The 22,726-nt window shown below is 37.5% G+C and overlaps 1 protein-coding gene and 1 long non-coding RNA gene across 3 annotated transcripts in view; both read right to left on the bottom strand.

The window, feature by feature from the left end:
* LOC123876393 (N-alpha-acetyltransferase 15, NatA auxiliary subunit) overlaps positions 1–22,726 on the bottom strand; it is a 133,436-nt gene that overhangs the window by 8,201 nt on the left and 102,509 nt on the right. The gene's annotated exons all lie outside the window — the stretch shown is intronic.
* Positions 15,566–22,726, bottom strand: part of LOC123876400 — a 29,933-nt gene continuing 22,772 nt past the window's right edge. The window contains exon 2 of the long non-coding RNA XR_006798346.1: positions 15,566–15,689. This is a non-coding gene — a long non-coding RNA (uncharacterized LOC123876400). The remainder of the gene's footprint in view (positions 15,690–22,726) is intronic.

Raw genomic sequence — 22,726 nt, 5'->3', positions numbered from 1 at the left:
ATTTCATTGCTGTCATGTACTAATAACTATATAACTTAAAGCTAGATAAGTATAGTTACATGACGCCCTGTCAGGGCATCGCAATTTACAATATATTAATTACAATATATTAATTATTTTGTCCCAGTCACATTAACGGCCAACAACGCGATGTTCAACGGCGTTCCGCGTTAAACGTAGACGTAGCCACGATCAACGTTCAACGGCATTCGCAATACCGTTTGGCGTTAGACGATTTCGACCCCAATTCAATTGGCATTAGACGTTAAGTGTTCAAGTGTGTATAAGCGTCAAAGTCGATTGAATAAAAATAATTTGAATTTGAGCGGGATTTCGCAAAACATGACTTCCATGAAGAATTAATATTAAGAAGATAATAACTTTAAAATTTAAATCGACCGTGCAGTTAACAAGTGTAATCATCACTTTACAATCAGAATAACACTAATTACAATGATGATCAAAAACCACCTTCTTTATGACCTTAGGCACGTATGTAGATATATTTACTAATTACCAAATACCCTGTATATATCGAACATTTGAATAGAAAACCATAAAATTTCCCAACCAATATTCAACCAAAGCATCACGAATTACTTCTAGCAAAGTTTATGGTTACTGCTGATCGAAACTGGCAATCAACAGTTATGCTACATATCATTGTTCGCGAATCGTTCTTGAGTCACGTACGATATGTAGATTAATGAGGAATGTGAGACGTACCTATGGTATTATTAGTTTTGGTTGTTATAGACTGTAAAGGTGGCCCGTATTCAGTAGAGATGTACCGAGTACCACAGTTATACCGAGTAACCGAGTATCGAGTTTTACTCGTTTAATCGGTATAAGTGGTACTCGGTACATCTCTATTATTTTTCAAACCTGCATTGCCTAGACCTGCAAAACTCAGGTCAGGTACCTACGACGACGCCGCGTTAACTTCATTTATAATATAATTTGGGTATTTTTGAAAAAATATTCTAAACTAAAATGATTTATTTCAATCGCGAGCTTGTTAATTGACCCTGAAGTTAAATTTAATAAAATATGCAATCGCAGACATTTTGAAATATCCTATGTGCTAATATCCGAAACTCATAATTAAAATGTTTCTTTTTTTTGGGCCTTTTAATAACTTTTAAACATTTTATTATTCGTTAGGGTTGGCTCTATCGTTATTAATAATCTAACACTTCCCACATATCTGGTTACATCTAATAAGTGTGGGCGATTAAATAATAATAATCTATTACTGAATCAATTTGATTCGCTTGATACCTCTACATTTTTTGTACATTTATAAAAATTGCTTGATATAATGACTCTATCATATTCCCTTGAATATTTTAGCTAATCGGCATAACCGTTTATATGTTATGTATATTAACTAAACAATTTACACTTACACTTAGTGTTTTGACCCAAACAGTCAATGTTAATCAATTAAGTAATTATTAAATAAATATGTTAATTTATTTATTTAACACGATTATGTAGGTATGTAATGATTTTTCTTTAGCATTTCAAAAGTCCCACTTTATTTATTAATCACCATAGTCTAGTCACTACCCATATTATATTCGTAAATGCGAAAGTGTATTTATTTGTTTGTTTAATGGTTTGTCCTACAATCAAGTAACAACGGAGCAACGGATCCACGTGATTTTTCGCACGGGTATATAGTTGAAGATCTGAAAAGTGACAGCCTAATTCATCCGCGTGGATTAAGGTTATTAAAAATCCTGTGAGAATTCTTTGATTTTCTGGGAAAATATATCCCTGCAAATATTATAGGTAGTATAATAGCAGCGTGATTGAAGGAAAAACTAATAAACCAACAAACAAACACACTCTCGCATTAATAGTATGGGTAGTGATTTAGTACCTATATCTTATAGATCTATATAGCGCACTTTGATTTTACTCAGACTTAAGACAAAACGAGGCAGAGTTATACCGCTAGCATAAATCTGTCTCGTTTTAACTGAAACTTAGGTCTCAGCAAAGTTAAAGCGCGCTCTATAGATTTCAAACTTAATTATAACTTTTAACAATTGATGCAAATGAGTTGGGGCAGCCCTGTCAAAGTAGTAAGCACAATAGCAAAGGTATGCTAATATAAAAGCGGACGTGTTTACGTAATCACATTGTGCCTCAAATTAATCCTAGGACACGTCGCACACACAAATTGCTGCTCCAATTCACCGGTTTCGTAAAACGAATGCAACCGCGGCCCTGGCGCGCCCGACTCGCGCCGCTTTATCACACCATTTCTTGGAAACTCGAAAATAGATTTTGTACAACCCTAACAGTTAAACAAAATCTGATTTCGTAATGAAAACTTCTCGGCTACAAAACTCAAAACTCAAAAAAAAAACTCAAAATCATTTATTCGAAGTAGGTACTCTTGTACACCTTTTGAACCTTTTGATAGTCAAAATTGTTAGATGTATAAGACGAACACTTTTCAATTTATAATATGGGAAGTGGTAAATACAATTAAAGGCGAAAATGCCATTATACCTTTTCGAAACCCGTTCAATGTTGTTGAGATGATCAGATAATTATCTGATCTTGATCTGATCAATGAATTACGTTCATGGTCAGATATTTTGTGATGAGAACAGCTGATAGATTACAAAAATTCTGCATCAATCGTTGCTGCACTCTCGATTGTTGAGATTATCTGAATTCATGGTATTTAATTTGCTGCAACAACGCATTCTAGTCAAAAGCGAGAGAGCGTCAGCCAAATCAGAGTTAACTGCGAGCTTTGGCGATTGTTATACCGTAGCTGTTATTTTACCGCTACCTACCTATAACAAACCTGCATCCCCTATAATCCCCTATAACAAAAATACATCCGCTATTTTTGTATCCAGCGGCTAGGCATTTTTGATATGTGTTAGCGAGAGATATAAAGCTTATATCAATCGTGTTGGTCCAGTGAATACTATTGCAAATGCAAAATAGTAAACAATTAATAATTCAATTCAACCTTCAGTTATTCGATACAAAATAAATTACACCACAACCTGTTAAGGAAACAAGAGCTAAGTGTTGTGAAATAAAGCGTTCAGAGCACCGACTCGAGCCCAAACACTAAATAAAGCCCAATGGCTGCTCCAAATTATAAAGTACATAGCTAGTCAAGTGTGTTTCAGAAAATACCATAAGGTAGGGTTCCGCAGTCATTCTTATTCTTCTAGTGCCATCCCCTATCGGAGATTGTCAAACATTAAAATACAAGACTAACTAATTTTGTTTGCCGCTGCCCTAAACTGCGACCTGTGTTGAACTCACTTGCTTGATGGACTGGCTAAGGTTCTTAAATCTAGGATGTTGGTTTACGGCCAGGCTATTATCTTTTATCTTGCCGAGGTCATGTTAGTTGCCAAAAACTTTGACGGTTGGTCGATAATTTATTTCCAAAAACTGTCTGAGAAATCTCATAATGCTTTTTAAAATACCTATTCAACGAATAATGGTACGTAATAACTCCAGGGAGAAGTTAAATCATTCGAAACTCGTATTCGCTCCTCCTAGTTCCTCGTTCAAGAGGAACCAATTTTTTTTTTTTTCAAAATACAAATATGCCTCTGTGTAGCCGTAAAAACGGTTCTTTTCTTTAAATCCTTAAGTTCATTTTTAAAATGACTTTGACAAACAGACAGACAGGCGGACAAAACTATAAGGGTTCCTTATTGTTTCCCTACGCAACCCTAATACCGCAATGGAAACAGAATTTCATATACAATACTAGCCCTGACAACGCCCTAATGGCGCAAGATTTAGTCTAGACCGAACCAGTTAGGCCGAGCAGGTTTTCCGTTTACTTTTCTAGATTCAATATTGAAGTAAATACTTACGGAGTATTTTCTTAGGTATGCAATGCATGACAACCTCTCAGCAGTCTCAAGTCTAAACGCGTCATTATACAAATGATTAGGCGGTATACGTTTGGCTTTTGTCGGTAGAATCATAAATCATCATCATTATCATAGTTATTGAAGCCATCGACACCGGTCCGATACTCAGCACGGGTCTCCTCACAGAATGAGTAGGGTTTTGAGGATATTAACCAAAGTCCACCACGCTGAGCAAGTGCAGATTATGACACTTATTGCTAGCTGCCGGACTTTGTATGGAATTCTCTGATTTGAATCCATGACTCCGAAAAAATAATGCTGGTAAGGATCCACTCATTCTAACCATTAGACCATAACCGATTATCTTAGACCAAAATTAATTACCAAACCATGTTAGTTAATTAAGCTTTTATTACCATGACATCATAAACCAGTAAAGGTCTGGTCAGATAAAACGCGGCTACGGCAGACTATAGAACGTTAGCGACTTGCGTTATACACAGACAGAGCGATTTGTATCTAGTAATTGCATGAAATGAACGTAACGCCGCGGCGCTTATCTGGTGCAGAAACGCTTCAACACACGCTCCACAGTTTGAACACTTTCCAATCTTTGCATTACCTACTTCTAGGAGCTGCGTAAGACATAGAGGTTGCGCGTTGTTACCGTTTCGCGGTTTTCTAGTTATAAAACAAGATTTTATGGCGACTTCAGAGGGTCGCAGACCAAGAGAAAGACGCGCGACCAATGCGCCGCGGCTGAAACAACAATACTGAACTCTATGATTATGGATGTACTCGTAGGACCGTGGTCCCAACGCGTTGACTTACTGGTGGCATTTATCCACGTGTCTGACGCGACAGCGCGGTCATAAATTTTCAGTATAGACCAAAGGTACTCTCTAACTTGGAAACGGAAGCCTACCTTTACATGAAGCACATCAACTGCAGAACACGACGGCGACAGTGCGTGATTTTAGCAGCACTTCTAGACGTGCGGTCGACATTGCGAACGCCTTCATACAGTTCCTTGGATCACAACCTCTTGGAGATGACATTAGACAAGTTGCCGTCTCGCGTTTTGTCTGCCCAAGCTTCAAAGCTCGGCCATAGAGTACACAGGTGGACTCAGCAGTCAGCACAATATAATTGATTCGCTCGGCGCGTGCGCATGTCGTAATAAATCGTGCGTGATGGTACGAGTGTAAATCATCAATACGCCGATAAAGCCTCTCGCAGACGGGCGTACGTCACGCGCCTTGTCTAGCCAAGCCTCAAAGCTCGGCCATAGACAATGCAGGTGGAGTCAGCACAATATAATTAATTCGTTCGGCGCGTGCGCATGTTGTAATCAATCGGGCGTGATGGTACGAGTGTAAGTCATCAATTTGCCGATAAAGCTTCTCGCAGACGGGCGTACGTGGTCGAGTTGCGTAAGCTTATCTCGTAGATAATATCTGGGGCACGTTTGTTGTCAGTTTTTACATAAAGCGTGTTATGCATCGGTGTATTTTGACCTCCAAGAAATAGGTATTTAAAAGCGAGTGTACCTATTGTATCACACTTGCATCGCGCTATCTCATCAACTACGCGTAGTACTGAGCATCATGAATGTAAAGTCTAGATTTAGTTCGAGTATTTCCAACGACTATCAACACTACTGACTGATAAAGGATTATGCGGTGATCATAATAATATTTATTACTTACTTATGCTGAGGTTTTTATAAATGTGAACTTTTTTGATTAATAAAGAGATTTTGGTCACCCACCTCTCCCTACGAATCCTCGATCATCTCTAGTGGAAAGGTGGCTGTAGAAATGATAATAAGGTTATGTTACAGGGTAATGCATGGGTAAAATAATGTATTCCACAGTTTGTACCGAGATATTCGGATGTCCTTGACCGCAAACCTGCTTAGTAACTCAAAACTTTTATTAGTACTTTTATCGACAGTAAAAGGACCCCAATGATGCAATTTAATCTACTCTAGTTAAAATAATAAACAGTTAATTCGACAATCTCTCATAATGATTCACAGATTAATGATAAACTCCGATGACGAAATCGGACCACCTGCCGAAAACAAAACTCCGGTTATTAATCACGATATTAATTTATAAACGTAGGTACATCCCATTTAATTATGGACTTAACTAATCGATCAAAGATTTTTCTTTAGATTACACTTCTAACAAAAGCATCGTAAAAGTGATCGCATACCCATGACCTAAAGGAGGCGCAAGAGCCGTAAAAACAATGTAGTAGCAAAGTATAACGGCATTCTGTCAAGTGATAAATTGTTTTGACTTGTAAAAAAGTTTTTAATAAAAATATTCTATTCTATAGCAAATGATCAATATTGAAAACTTCTCGTTACTTACGGTCTCGGTAACGACAGGTTTTCAGCATAGAAAATGCACGTGACGTCAGGAGCAAGATTCGGTCGCATCGCGTTCTTGTAATGTAAATTATTAAATGCTATTTGATATGGAAATGGACTAAACTAATAGACCGCCATGACACCCAAAATGTGCGATAGCTGCCAGAGTTGCGAGAATCACACGCAAAGTGTAACTGCTTCTTGTAACTCCAATAGCACAAACCCGCCACATTGAGGGACATCGAAGAAACGCTGATAAAGTCGGCATATTTCGGCACTGAGTGATAGTTTATATCTCGCGTTGTAAACTCATAACGGTGTGCACTGTGCCCGATGCTAATGTCGTCACGTGACTCGCATTTCTTTCAGTAATGAAATCTTTTTTTCAGTAATGAAAAAATGTCTCTTGCTTCTCTTGGGCTCTGAAGACTCTTACGGATCTTACTGCAGTGTGCGATCTTTCTTTTACTGCTAAAGTTATTTATATCGAGTCTTAGCCACCTGTTCTCTCTTAGTCTTGAATAATACGTATGATGTTTTATATTTTTAAGATAAGATAGCTTTTTATGAAAATTTAGTGTACCCTTTAAGCTCACAGATTAGGAACTAACTTATTTATAACTGACTTCAAAAAGAGGACGAGGTTCTGAATTAAATGCGTATTTTGCGCATCATTATCATCAATCCAGCGCTGGCTCACTACTAAGAACAGATCTAAAAGAGAGGGTTTTGCCACAGTCTCCTACATAAGAAAATTAAAGTAAGTTGTTTTTTAAATTCGATTATTTATTTAACAACATAGCAATATCTCACACCATCGAACCAATGCCACTTTGATGATACTTCCTGATACATCTTCAATTATTTGCATTTAAAATTCCTAGTGGGATAATAAATAACTAACGCTCAAACTTATTGTCGCAAGCAATTACTTAACTCTGGCATTGAAACAGTCGTGACATATCCATCAAAATGCATTATATAGGTATTAGAACACACTTCCGTTTATTAGATCCGACACCACTGACCTCTTACACTACGCTGGAGCCGGATTTACTTTTGACGACCTATTTTTGAAGCAACTTGATTATCGCCATTTTGGCGCTGCTAGCAGCAGTGAGGGTTTTATGAGCGTAATCGGAACTAAAAACCACTGTCAACACGAAGACCAAGTGTAAATAATTCTCTGGTGGGGGCGCTTTGAATCGGCATCAAAATAACCGTCATTTTGTATGGCACGTCTTATCTAGCGTGCTTGTACCTATATCTGTGCCCGACACCAACAATTCCGCATTGACATAACTAATTACTAAAAAGCTTTTGACCTTTCGTACTGAGAACCTTGTAATTTGTGTGTCAGTTATTTAACTAATTACAAACATAACTTATGGTTAATAATAGACATAATAAATCATTACGACACAAAGACACAAAATGCCTAAGTACTTAATAAAAATTTACATAGTATTTGACACACTATATCGTCTCAATCTATCCCCGACCCACTAAACCGAAGTTCTATGGATTCTACTTATTTCTTTATTAATTAATATAGATTAGAGCTAAAACGAGACAGATATATACTACAGAGACATAACTCTATCTCGTTTCAACTGAAACTTAAGTCTAAGCAAAGTTCTCGTACGCTCTGTAGATCTCAGCCTAAGATTTATTCGGGCTAACTTGGAAGGGGTGTGGCAGCTTAATTTAGGTATAGCCAAACCCTTTATCGGTTTCCACGCGACATCATAATATACGAGAACGCTTAATCGCTTGGGGGCACGACTTTGCCATTAGGATGCTAACTAGCCACAACCGAATCCTCCCACTAGACCAGAGACAATTTAGGAATTATAAAGCGCTCACCACTACGCCAGATAGATCGTCAAAAATGTCTTCATTTAGTAGCTCTGGTCTGGTCTGGTGGGAGGCTTCGGTCGTGGCTAGTTACCACCCTAGCGACAATGCCGCCAAGTGATATAACGGTAGGATGCCGTGTAGAAACCAAAGGGGTATGGGTTTAATAAAAACTGCCATACCCCTTCCAGGTTAGCCCGCTTCCATCTTGGATCATCATCATCACTTACCACCAGGAGAGATTGCAGTTAAGGCCTAACTTGTATCTGATTTAAAAAAATCAATGGTTCTTCACCATACTAACAAGAATGCGGGTACGAATACATCACATGGTAAATACTGCTCTATACTCCATTTAGTTATGGCATTTAGTAAATCAAGCCTTGGAATTTGTGTGGTCTTTACTTTGAAAGGGTATATCATGACTCAGTCATGCCAGCTTTATGCTGTAAATGTCTTGAACTCGCGGGTTCAACGGAAATACTGAAACATAGATGTAGAAGTATTTACACACAATTTGTTACTATCAGATTCCTAAAGCATAGCTAGTATCTAAACAAAAAAAAAAAATTTTAACCGAATTAAAATTTTAATCAACCGATTTAAATAAAATTTTAGCCGAACTACCGTTTTGGCTGCTTGCAATCTTGATTTGGAACAACTTGGAAAAACTTCTATCTGACACGCCCCGGCTTTGTTCGGCTGATGTTTAGTGTTCCATAGGAAAGCAAGGATCCACTATATTGTAGTTTTGTCTAGTCCATCTGTTCGTCTGGGCAACTGTATGTGTTCCAGCCATTTTAAAAATTAATTATTTAAACTATAAGAGCTATAAAGTTGCTTTTATAGACACACAAAGAGTTGCACAGTTATAGGAACTTGTTACCGCTACACGGAAATATATTTATTTGGAAAATATACTAATTTTCAGGATATCTGTATGTTTTGGTTTAGTATAATTACGACGTTTTCGACAGTTTTTGTAAAAAAAAATAACTTTATCTAAATAATGATCGCCAAAGTTTTAACAACCAGCAAGACTACGGAACCCTACCTTATGAGGCACGCACTTACTCAGTTTTTTTTTTGAAAACCCTTTTAAAGCGGATATACCATTTTTGCTGCACTCCGTGACCTGTTCAGTATATAGACAGTAAATAAAGTAGACAATGGGCATTAAACATGTAACATGCAATTATGCCGATACATCATGCTATGCTCATTCACGATTTAAGATAACATCTCTAAAGTCTAGACAGTTTGGCAAGCTTGCGCCCGAAGGTTTTTTTTCCATACTCTATCATAATAATTAATATTATAAAGTTCCGAATGGAACAGATTTTCTTTTATACGGCACTGGGTTCTAGCCCTTTTAAATCTGAATGGAACAGACCGATTACCTAACAGTAAAGTGGCAGAGAAACTGACTGACATATTAACATGCAGTCTGTGTCTGGAAAATTATGATATTACGTCAAGGTTCTCTCATAAATATTACCCGAACGAAGACGGAGCTTGTCAGCCTAATCTCTCTACACTACACTAAGTGTGTGTCTATCTGCTACCTTTTCACACGTCCCATCTGCTAACTGCTTCACCAATTTTGACGGGTACACAAACTTGTATCCCGGGCATAGACTATTTTTGTTCCAGACAAGCAAATAGTTTCCAGGGGAGGTTTTGAATTCGTCCACGTGGATGACTTCGCGGGCACTATTTACTTGATACAATGATCCCGGAAAATCAAAAAGTTCCCACGGAAAATCCACACGGACGAAGTCGCGAGCCATCTAGTAACTATAAAATTAGCTTTCATTCTATAGGAACAGTTACAGAGTAATTTATTTTCTATCAGCAGCTAATAACATGAAACAATCTGCTTTCTCCGATGAAGGTCAGCAGGTATAAAGTGTGGCTACTTAGCTTTCTATTACCGCACCCAACTTTATCGCAACATTGTGTTGGTATTTGGTAACGCGGGCGGGAGACTGAAACCTGAGCTGTGGGATAGAGGCTAATCATATCGAAATCTTTAGCTATCGGCCTTATTGTGTAAATGTAAATATCAGCATAAGTACTAATTTCCACAGCTGGACATAGGCGTACTCTTTAATATTAGAAGTTTATAATTTGCAATTGTCTCTGGTCTGTTCTGGTGGGAAGCTTCGGTCGTGGTTAATCACAACTCACCTAACCGGCAAAGCCATGCCCTCAAGCGATTAAAATAATTTTAAAATACATAATTCCACATCCATCTCAGATTGCACCATCACTTAGGTACCACATAATATGATCCCGGTCAAAGGCTAATTTTGTCATCGAAAAAAGCACATTTGTAATTAATTTCGGTAAAGCAAACATCTTATGAGATCAAATCAGAAATGAAGACGCACACGGGAAGCCGACATCAAACGAGTCGCAGGAATGAAACATTTTGTTTGGTAATACATATAAGAGTTATAGGTATAACAAATCATAATTTATCTACAAGATGTTTTGTGGCGTACCTGAAGTACCCTACATCTATACATAGGTACGGTCTACTAATATTATAAATACGAAAGTGTATCTATCTATCTAACAGCACAAACCAAAGCCGTAACATCTATATTACCAATTAAAGTGGAACAATCACCAAATCATAACAATAAAAGAGCAAACAAAACAAGTTTCTTGCATATTGGTATTTAATGTTTATCTATTTGGTAGATATACCTATCAAACCAACAAACTATCTGAAGAGCGATCGCACATGTTGCAAAACCTTGTTAAAACGTTTTGAATGAAGTTTTTGTTGAGTAACACCAGAAACCTAATACTTAAAACTATAAAGATAAGTATGTGTTTAGAGACAGAAAACTCTTTGTCAAGTATACCTACTATAACATTAACAAGTTATTACTAACCGGGATAAATATAACACATATTTGCGAAAACTGAAGCTGCAATCGCACTGAAGTACGCCAAGAGTTGCATCAGAACAAATAGAATACAGCCTTTAAACATTTCAACGATGTAAAGCAATCAAACTGTGACAACTTCCGCGATTTCAACAACGCATTCCGAGAAAGCTGGAATGCAAATTGGGCAAAGAATCCATAGCTAAAAGATTACTAAAATAAGGCAAACTAACCACAAAACACTTGACAAAGCGTGATTAGCTAATGGATTAAGAGCCCGTGACGACCAGACCTTCGTTATTTTATAAAAGCTGAAAGTTTATATGCGCATTGGCCCCAACAAAGGGAGGAAGGGTCAGCGAGTACGAAGTTTTAGATCATGGTGGCTTTGGCAGATAACAGGTAATAAAGACGTATAAAACCTTTCGTCAAAGTATAGAGTTTTCTTCGCAATAGTATAAGAAATCACTTCATACATTGCTAGACACTTAGTATCGCGGCAACCCCCTGCCAGACACCTAAGAGGGTGTACTTTGACAAAATATTTTATACGTGTTACCTGTTATCTGCCAAAGCCACCATGATCTAAACTTCATAGTCCCTGATCGTTCCTCCCTGTGTTGGGGACAATGCGCAGAGAAACTTTCAGCTTTTATAAAATAACGAAGGTCTGGCCCTCACAGGCTCTTTCTCTATAAATTCGAAATTTTGAAACTTTTACGCAGCCCATCTTTTGTAAACAACATAATGTAACACGACACTAATCAGCGGTTTTGTTTCTTATGATGCGGTTAATTGTTGCTTATTTGCGCGGGGGAGCGGTAGGGGGGAGCAGGACAGATAATACTTGCGGTTGTACGAGCAAGACAATTCTTCAAGTTACAACTAATGAACAAACATTAAAGAAATAATACAACTTCTGCACAAAAAGAGTACCGAAAAGTATTACGTAAATAGTACCCATTTAGTAGCGCTGAAAGTCGTATCTAGACAAACCGATGTAGTTCCATCGTCCCCATTAGCCGTGCCCCCGTTAACGGGGACATCAGGAATTGAATAAAATTATTAAAAATCAATCCCGTTGTCCCCGTTCTCTATCCCCGTCAACGGGGACATCGGGAATTGAACAAAATTATTAAAAACCTTTCCCGTTGTCACCGTTGTCTGTCCCGTTTTAACGGGGACAGCGATGAGGAGATCCGTAAAACAACAAGAGTAACCGACATAACGCTCAATGGGCGAGGTATTCGTACCTAGTTCGAAGAACCGATAGGTAGTGGGGGGTCTAAAGGTGCTGGAATGGCGACCTCAGATCGTTGATAGATCCCCTAAAGTGGACAGAATATGACCGCTGGATCCTAGACCGCGGCGTGTGGAAGTCTACAAGAGATTATTGTCCAGCAGTGAACGACTGTTATCGACGGTGACGATGAAAGTCGTAGAACAAACAACGGAATTTGACTTTGATAAGCTCTATTGATACGAATACGCAATTAATTATACTATAATACCAATCTATTTCCCTGCCCTTTCGAATCGAATTCCGGAAGTAAATTAAACTTCCGGAAGTTTGAGCCAAGTCTAAATAACCCTTGACATTCCAACGCCTTTTGGGGCATGCCTTTTACTCGTACCTTAATATCTGAAGTTTTAGTTCCACTGAAGCATAATGAACTCACGACTTTAGAAGCCAAGGATGAAATCCTGTCGTGCTAGTCTTTAAATTCTAAAATAGCTTAGAGGGCAGACTAGTAGATGTTGTCTATGTTGCAAATCATCATTGAAACTCACGAATACTAGTAGAGTTAGATGAGCTGACAGTCTAGACTACGTTTAAAGAATTTGTAAGACGCCATCTGCCTGGCGAAGGAATCGCTACGAGTCTGACCAACTACCGTCGGCTATAGTATCGCCCTGTGGAGATTGGTCTTGAGTAGTATTGAATTTGTCTGAAATCGCCGCAATTCTCTCTTCCGTGAAGATAGCGCCTAAGGAACAAATCTAGCGCCCGCGTAGCCTTATTTGCCAGAAAAGAACTCGAAAAAAATTCGTTCGATTTGTCCTTAGCCTTTTTAATGGTCATAACCTAAACATTGAAAATTCTAAATTCATAAAATGGTATACAATCGGTTTACGACAGCTTTTTTGCCTTTTTTTGCTTTTATTTTTTTGACAGCTTGGTTTACACTTATTTATTTATTTAAACATCTTTACCGTTAACAAAATTACAAAGAGTAAGAATACAGGATACACTTAATAAACAAATGGCGATCCATCACTCAAGTAAATCATTTTACTTTTGTTCCTCATACACCGCAGAGATAGATTCATTCATAAACAATATTCTCAGGTACCATCGAAATGCGATTTGCATAGTTATTTACCTGTTAAGTTACCGAATAATATCAGTGTTAAGTTTACAGCAAATTGCACCCAATTCCAAATCACATAATAAATTGGTTTATTGAGGTATCAAGTTACCCACACCATTGTTCTAGCAAATAGCACTTCAATTTATTCATCCATTAAATTGACTCATCACACCAGCTAATGGTCACAAACCATATTGAGTATAGAACCGCCGCGGCCGCTTACAATCATGGTGATCTCTGTCTAACGTAATTATAGTTTATGCTATGACAAATGACTCGGTTAGGATAATCGCTTTTGTGAGCTAATAACTGATCGTAGGAGCAACGTTTTAATTAAAACACTGTATTGATTTACAAATAGATTGCTTCGTTGTAGGGATAATTACGGATGTAGATTTCTGGGAATCTCAAGAGTAAATTTATGATCTAATCGACCTCTCTACCTTTACAAAGAATGACATTTTTAAAGGCGCAGGTATCAAGAAACACGCTAGTGTGCCGAAACCAAATAGTATTTTATAATAAGGGTGGTAAATACAAAGGTAATAACATATTTAATCAGGTCATGTTATATCGTGTGGAATCTTACTGTGGGGCAGAGCGGCTGATATCCAAACTATTCCTATATGCATGCCTGAGAGTGGATGTACTCCGCACTTGGCCAGCGTGGTGGAATATGCCCAACACTTCTCAGTCTGAGAGGAGACCCGTGAGTCGGCGATGGGTTGGTGATAATACCACGCAGGCGAAGAACGGATTGGCAGGCTTCACACCGATAGATACAATTTTTCACTAGATACTCATCAAAAGCTGATAGAGAGTTGATTAGGACAGACAAAACGAAATGTACGTGACATATATGCAGACAATTATAAGCCTTGAACTGCCATAATTTGCAACTAAACACAAAGTAAGGCGGGCATGCATTTTCTCGTCAATTTGGACAATGCACACGTACCATGTGGTAGTCTGTGTGCTTTGCGAAGTGTCCCAATTCCCACAGCGCTTACGAATCCATGTTAAGTTTACAAACAGCGCAGAATTTAATGGACGTACGCGTCAATTTAGGATGATCTCCATATTGCAAGGTCTCCAAGTTTCTTAATAGATTACGCGCCAAGCAGACATGTCTTACGTGGTATCATTAATTTCATAAGAACTCCCATTCCTCCTGTTTCTACGAATACAAATTTTAATAGCAATTTCCACTGTCCTTCAGTTCATTTCCAAGTTGCATCGAAACCAAATTAAAGAGCTTATCGGCTTTCTTCGAATGCCGATTCGATGCATACTATTAGCATTTTCGGGTACTGATTTTTAATAAAACTTATACTTAAATGGTTAAAAATAAGTGCCCAATTCGAAATACTTTTTGTACCTTCACTTTCATTCAACCTTTTTATGTTTTTCTTTACGTTTCCACTTTAATTTTGAACAAGTCTACAAACAATTCTTTTAGCGACATTATAATTCTACTTTTTGCATACAAAGACTTGCGAACGGGACTTGTTTTGCGCCCCTGCATAATCAATATTTATTCGCTTTCTCAAGCATTACTTTGCTTTATCTTTACGTGAAGTGAGATCAGCTTTCCCCCTTTCCCTGACCGCTTTCCAAATGTTTGGTTGCCTGCCAAAGTTACAAATACACGCGAAATTGAGAATTAACTCGTGACTTGAATTTCCTTTTGCAGTTTGCACCTTGAAATTGCATTATCATTTTAGTAGTTTCTAATACTTAAATACTTATCTGGTATAGTTTTTAAGGAATGAATAAAAGCCGTGATAGTCTCGTAGTTAAGACGTCTACCTCCTATTCGGGAGGTCTGGGATTCGATCTCAGGCACGTACCTCTACTTTTCGGACTTATGTTTTAAGCAATTAAATATCACTTGCTTTAACGGTGAAGGAAAACAGCTCGAGAAAAACTGCATGCCGGAGAGTTCTCCATAATGTTTTCAAAGGTGTGCTAAGCTTGCCAATCTGCACTAGACTCATCCGCCGCGTGGCGGACTTTGGCCTAAGTCCTTCTCATTCTGAGAAGAGACCTGTCCTCAGTAGTTAGCCGGTTAGCCGGCTGCGCCGCGCCTGAGCCGTATCGTATTCAGGAATTGGTGTGTAGCCTGAACAGCAGGTAGGTATTCACTTTACGTATAGATAAACAAGCCCCTCTTTTTTCTTAATTTTTATACAAGTTAGCCTTTGACTGCAATCTCACCTGCTGGTAAGTGATGATGCGGTCTAAGTAGGAAGCGGGCTAACCTGGAAGGGGTATGTCAGTTTTATTAAAACCATATAATGTATCCCTTTGATTTCTACTACTCCTTCAGACCAATCACTTGCCATTGCTAAAAACAGCCGGGAAGATATCGAATTAAACGTAATACCTTCTTCCTCAGTTATAAGTAAAACACTGGGATTGCAAACTTTTTAATGTTTAGGACTTTAGGTATCAATGATAAAGCAAATGAGCCGTAGCAACAGCACGACCTTAGACCGGTTTGGTAAGAACGTGAAGGGCGTCCGCCGCTTAAAAATTACGAATTCTGCGCACCTGTGCGTAGTGCAGCCACAATGCATTTTTTTTTGGATGTGCCCTGGTTTTAAAGGCCTTATAAAGCAGACATTAAAAACCAAGACAATCAAACTATTGCGATAGTAAGTAATTTAAAGAGCTCTCCCAATCAAGAGCTCTCCCAATCAAGTAGCGAGTAGGTACGATTTTTTTTATTCCGTTATAAGTGAGCCCTTGACAGCGATCCCATCTGGTGGTAAGTGATGATGCAGTCTAAAATGTAAGTGGGCTAACTTGGAAAGGGTATAGCAGTTTTATTAAACACGGTATGAGTTCGTCTTTATCAGTTTCTACGCGGCATCATAATCGCTTGGCAGAGTTGGGCCACTAGGGCGATAACTAGCCACAGCCGAAGCCTCCCACCAGACAAAATTGTAATTCTGGATGAAGGAGACACACAAAAATGAGAAAAGTAGGTACCTACTTGGCAAAGCTATTTGCCTGACTGGAATAAAGCATTATTCGAGGATTAAGGATAGTTCATAAGATATCTGGAGTTCTTAATAAATCTTGTTCACTGACATATTCATACGACCACTTACTAGCATTGGTTTGCTCACGGAATAAATAAATACTAAACTGATTCCCACCTACGTGGGTATGCCAATCACTTTTAAACAGTCTAAAAATTCAATAAATGTGGTTCGCAACCGTTAGAAAAGCAATAAAATGACTTTAGTATGCCCGCCGCGTTAGAGTAGCCATGTGAAAAATTCTTTAGCCTTATGGTCATTTACAAGGTGCTAATCGCTTTGAACGACAAGACTGATGACTGTTTCGGGCACTATTGTGTGCTTTGATGATTCGAATTAGCAAACTTATCGACAAAAGGCTGGAAAACCCAAGTAGCATTTTGAATCAATAAGGTAGGCATATTACGCGAAAGGTCAAGTTGGCAATCGGAGTAGGAACACCCCACACACCCATAGAATACTGGGGGAGGCATACAAGTTAATTCGAAGTTGCATACTTATTCAAAAATAACCTCAGCGAACAGAAATTAAAGACACCTTTCACACCTATTCTGTTATAGATGACTAGCTGATGCTTGCGACTTGGTTCGCGAGAATTAATTTTTTTTTAATCCTGAGGGAATTTTTTGATATTTCGGGGTAAAAAGTAGCCTATATAACTCGTCTTTAACTATGACCATGCAAAAAATCACGTCAAAACAAACTTTCGCATTCATAATATGGGTAGTGATATAGATTGTAAACAAAGAGCTTAGACATGCCTATCTGCTTCAGAGCGAGTTGGCGGACTAGCCTAACATGGCTAACGTACTAATGATTTTAAACTTATATCGTGGTTTAACGACATTTTATATACCTAGTAGATAACGGGTAGGTACATACCACGTTTAATTTACATGCAAGAGTCCAAATATCGCCAATTAAAAACACCAAATTAATCGTGGTATGTATCTACCTACTCCGTTAACTACAATATAAAATGGCTAATGTAGAAAAAACCTAAACAATTTGTACACTAGCGGCACGCTATGATGGCCGGTTTGACACATTACAATAGTGATGTGGAATGTCAATTTATTCTCGAACAAAAAACAATTAAGTTTTGTTTTTGTACCTGATTAAATAGGTTTAATAAAACAAAAATGTATATGTTTATTTAATTTATTTGAACGAACTGAATATTTGAACGAAAATGAATATACATACTTTATATGCACACAAGAAACATATGAATACAAAAGATACCAAAAAAGGTGCCACAAAAGGCCATAATTAATCAGATTCGTCCATACTACTATTTTCACTGTCGTCACTGCTATCATCACATACATTAATAATTATATGTTCGTTTTCTATAATATTATCTATTTTCACATCTCTTTCATAATCTTCCCTTATTAATTTAACAGTTCTATTCACAACCTTTTCCCAGTCTCCTTTAGTCACATGTTCACAAGCTTCTTCTAATAATTTTAGCATTTTTTTTTGTGGTAAATGGGGGTTCTGTATTGTGTCTTGCAGCATATCCCTTAATTTGAGCCCACACCAACTCAATCGCATTATACTCACAATGGTAAGGCGGTAACCGTATAACTCTGTGCCCATGTTCTAATGCTATTTCGTCAATGACGTATCGGATCTTGGTTGGTTTGTTTTCTTTTAAAAGACGTACTAATTCCGCTTTTAACATATTCATGTTTGCATCTACGCCATTTTTACGAAGCCATGCGACGATATCAGCTTTCTTTTGGGATTGGGCAGGTGGCTTGTCAATTTGCATCGAGTGGTATGGGGCGTTGTCCATAATTATAATAGATGGTTCAGGGAGGCTACACAACATTGAGGTAAACCATTCAGTAAACTTTTCTCCATTCATGTCTTCATGATAGTCTCCAGTGGTTTTTGACGCAAAAGCCATGAGAGAACCTTCGACAAACCCGTTGATGGTTCCGGCGTGACAAATTATAAGTCGCGATCCTTTTCCTACAGGAACTTTGGAAGTAGATGCTGCTGTGTCATCGTTCCAAGAACGGCCTACAGTATGGTTAGCATTAAGCCATGTTTCATCCAAGAACACAACATTTTGCCAATTTTTGATTTCTTTCACTTGCCGTAAAAAAGTATACCTTGCCATCGCTATATCAAATCTTTCCATCAATATTTTGCGTTTGTTACATTTTTTGTATCGAAATCCAATGGTCTTCAAAATCTTCGTTAAAGAACTTTCCCCACCGAAGAATAATCCAGCTTCCTTCAGTGAATGCACCAACTTTTTTCTTGTTGGATACTCCTTCTGTAAATAGTAGCCGTAAACATGTCTTCGGATAGCATCGGCATCAAAGCTATCGATGCCTACGACTGGTTTTGCTCGTTTTCTCTTTTTTGGTGTGTGAAGTTTATTTTCTTCTGTGCCAGTCTCGCCATATTTTTTTTTAGTTATCCGTCTAACAGTTCGTTGTCCAATATTAAGCGCATCAGCTACGCGTTCAACCACTGACGTTATAGGTAAAATTGGCCCTCCATTTTGAGCTTCACGATCGAAATAGTTACGAAGGCGTATTACGAACTCACGTGTCTGACTATTTAGAACAGTTCTCTGCGTACGTTCGGTCATATCGACGAAATCCACAACAAAGGGCTTGAACAGAGTCCAAATTAACGAGCAAGGGTCAACAGTAATGCAGTATCAATATTTGAAATCCAAAGCCAGGTCAAAACTATATCACAATCGCATTGCACTGACAGTTTATACTTTTCGAAGCAACGTCAATTCGAAACTGCTTTGTTTTGCATTGAGCATTGACGCGAGTTTGCCGGAGGTAGTAGTTGTGCTAGCCAGCGATCCTATGTGACGATCGTATTAGATTCCATTTTTAAAAATTTATTGATATTTTTTTGCGATTTCAGAGGTTTGTCCACATAGTGAAAATTGTTCATATTCACAAGTACATTCACCCCTTAAATGGTGCAAACTGATTTTTCTACACTTGTATACATTTAAGAAATCAATTTAATAAATAAATTTTGAGTCCTAAACCTAAAACTACATTCGATAAAATTTATGAATCTCTGCACATCACTATCGTCAATAAAGTAATACAATTATTTCCTTCAAAGTCGTTATCAATTAATACGGAACTTCATGAGCGGACAAACGTCAAACCGGCCATCATAGCGTGCCGCTAGTTTAGTCAAACACCGATCCACCTACATGACAGAATCAGTGTAAACATACCTAGAAAAACCCACACGGGTCGATGACGAGGCTCGAGAACAACCGCCAAGGGTCCGTAGGCGCATAATGACCGAATGATATGACGACGCATGCGTAGGCGATGCGTGCGCCGCATCATAAACACCACATGCAAAACGTTTATAGCATGCAACGTAGGCGTGACGTAAGTTAAACAAGAATAAACAATAACATTTACAAATATAATAGCAGCAATTGATAGAAAGGAAACGGTTTACTTTAAATTCAATTTGAATCAATATCGCAATTAAATAGCAGATGTCGTATTTTAGTTAAATACAAAGAAAGATTTGTATCAGTTAGCACAAACGCAGACTCAGCGAGGAATTGAGTCAGTTGTCCAAAAATACCAATAAAGAAGAAAAGTGAGGATAAAGAAAAGAGTAGTCTTAATATCAAACGAGTAACAAAAACTTAAAAGTTATGACAGCTAAAGATTTAAATGGAGGAGACGATATTGCTAGAACTAATGTCGAAAATTTGAAAAATCTGTGGATCAAAAGGATCCAAAATAAATAACCCTGAGTATTATAAAAATACTTGAATTACGTGCCTTTCTTATTCAAAGGACAAAGTATCTAAATCCTCAAGTATCATCAGTCACGTAAGCTTAAAACGTCTTGGCCGTAAATCGTAATCTCAGTTAACGGTGATATGCATTTCAAATCCACAAATAATTACGGTATGGGAAATGAACACACATAAACGAAATGGGAGTAAAAAGGAGAAAAATTCATTTGCAGAGGCTTTGGGCATCACGTAACATAAGTCTATGACGACAGAGATTTGCTGCGTGTACCCGCAAATATTTGAATCGTGTCCGTAATGACATCATACAAAATTTTAGTAACGTCACAAAGTAGTTCGAAGATGACAGAAGAGTCTACTTAAACATGAAGTTGTACAAGTGATTCATTGAGAGAATAATCAATGGGTTAATTTTTAAATGGCCTTCGTCGATGACCGATGATGACTAATTTGCAATGTTCTCAAGTGATAAATGACTGTCATTGTGCAGGGGAAGCAAAGCCCAAACCCGGATATGAAAAAATGGGGGCCTTTATTGCCGTAATAACTCGAATTAAAATTGTTGTTTGAGAAAAAAAATCAATTGAAAGTACCAAACACAAAGGAATTTAAATGTTTGAATGTACATGTCACAATCAATGAAAATGTCGTTTTTGTAAAAGTTGATTCTTCACTCTCCATTAATAACTTCTTGACACGTTAAAATAATTTGAAGTAGGTAATCAGGAATTTTCTAATCCTATAACAAATTAATAGTTACAGAATTAGAGAAGATTTTTAATATAGATCACACACTATAGAACGAAGAATAGAGTAAGTTTGAAAATACAATTTGCCTTGTGCCTTCAATTTTCAGCCACCAGCTTTAACGTTTTTTACAAGCACCTATAAAAGCGTAGAAGAACAACCAAAGATACAAGAGTAGATACTTTGTTCTAGTTTTATACAACGAAAATTCCATTTCAGATCAGATTTTTCATAACATTCATCATAAATATTTAGCACAAAATGCAAGTAAGCATTCATCAGAAAATAAATTAAAAAGTTACCTCAGAGAAAATCCCCGTAACCACAAATTCTTAAGAGAAACTAATATACTTCGGAATGTTAGGTACAATTTCCGATGCAGTGCAGTCCCTTTTAAGGTTCTTTCATTAGTCACGTCACCTTACTGCGCTTTAGACTAGAGAAACGTGGAGCCACTGCTATGACAAATCAAAATTGCCAATTATAATAAATGAGAGGCGTTAACATAACATTGAGATGATTTGTGCTTAAGTATATTACTAAGGTACATAGGAATCCTTAAGTACCTGCAATGGTGCAAGATGATGAAATAATTCTAAAACAAAATGAAATTTTCCATTGGGACCTTAATAGGATTGGGACTTTAATATGGCAACTGCCCGATTACGTTTCCCTTGAAAACCTTAGAATCAAGTCATCTTTTCTTTATGAATGGTTCTGATTCGGATTCCAACTAAATAGAGTTTGCGCATCTTTTTCTTACCAATGTAATAAGAAAAAGATTGATAAATCTAGTTTAATTTAGATCTGTCAATCCTTGTAACTTTTGGTTAGTAACGTTAGATAGGAAAATGCTGAACATCTGTGTCACGGAGATATGTGTGCTAAATCTTATTATTATGTAATGAGTAAATTACTAACTAAAAAGTATATCAAGTCATCGTTTCAAGGAAGCCATAATTGCATGGGAACTTCGTTTGAATGGAACATTAGACACAGCCGGTCGACTCCCGGGCATATGCATGACGCCTATGGGAAAGAATAAATCTTATATTGACATGGCCCTGTTATTGTTAACATTCTGAGTAACTGATACTGTAAATCAAAGTTAAATGCCTGATCTTGGTTGTTTGTTTGAAGCAGACATTGAGATGCTAGTAAAGTTTGCATTTTACCAACATTTTAAAACTCTCTCATTCAAAGAAGAGTATCTTATAAGGTCAAGGTCGGAGAGGTACCGTAGCAATCTGATTAAAAGTAAGGTTTGCTGCTACACCTATTATTTTGAAGCACGTTTGTATGTATTATCTTAAGTTTTAAAACCAAATACAAACCCTATCTATTTATGCCTAATTAGAAGAATAGAGAGAGGTGTGGCCTAGTTATAGGTTCGTCACAACAAGTTGTCGCGGGCGATGTCTCTAAGACAGAACCACATGACGCTACTAGTCTGTAAAATAATAAGGATTTACCTAAGTCGCAATTTGCATACTGCGTGGTTATAGAAAATAAACGTAGCGTTAAAAAATTAAACAATAGCTCATCGCTTTGTCTTTGATCTGGAAAATCCTACTTGGAAAATATACAAAGGTGTACCTACATTGGAAATTATTTGCATATTTCTTTGCATTCAAAACATGTCCGCTTCAATCATATCCGGGTCTATTTATTCGTCATGTGTCAGTTTTTTGAGTACCTATATTAAAAAGTTATCACGAATCTACAATAGTATCGTGATAAATAAAAACTGCTCCAACTAACTACGTG

This window comes from Maniola jurtina, chromosome 21 (genome assembly GCF_905333055.1).
Source record: "Maniola jurtina chromosome 21, ilManJurt1.1, whole genome shotgun sequence".
NCBI lineage: Eukaryota > Metazoa > Arthropoda > Insecta > Lepidoptera > Nymphalidae > Maniola > Maniola jurtina.
The sequence above is the reverse complement of the archived record's forward strand: the minus strand, read 5'-3'. Positions and strand labels throughout refer to the sequence as shown.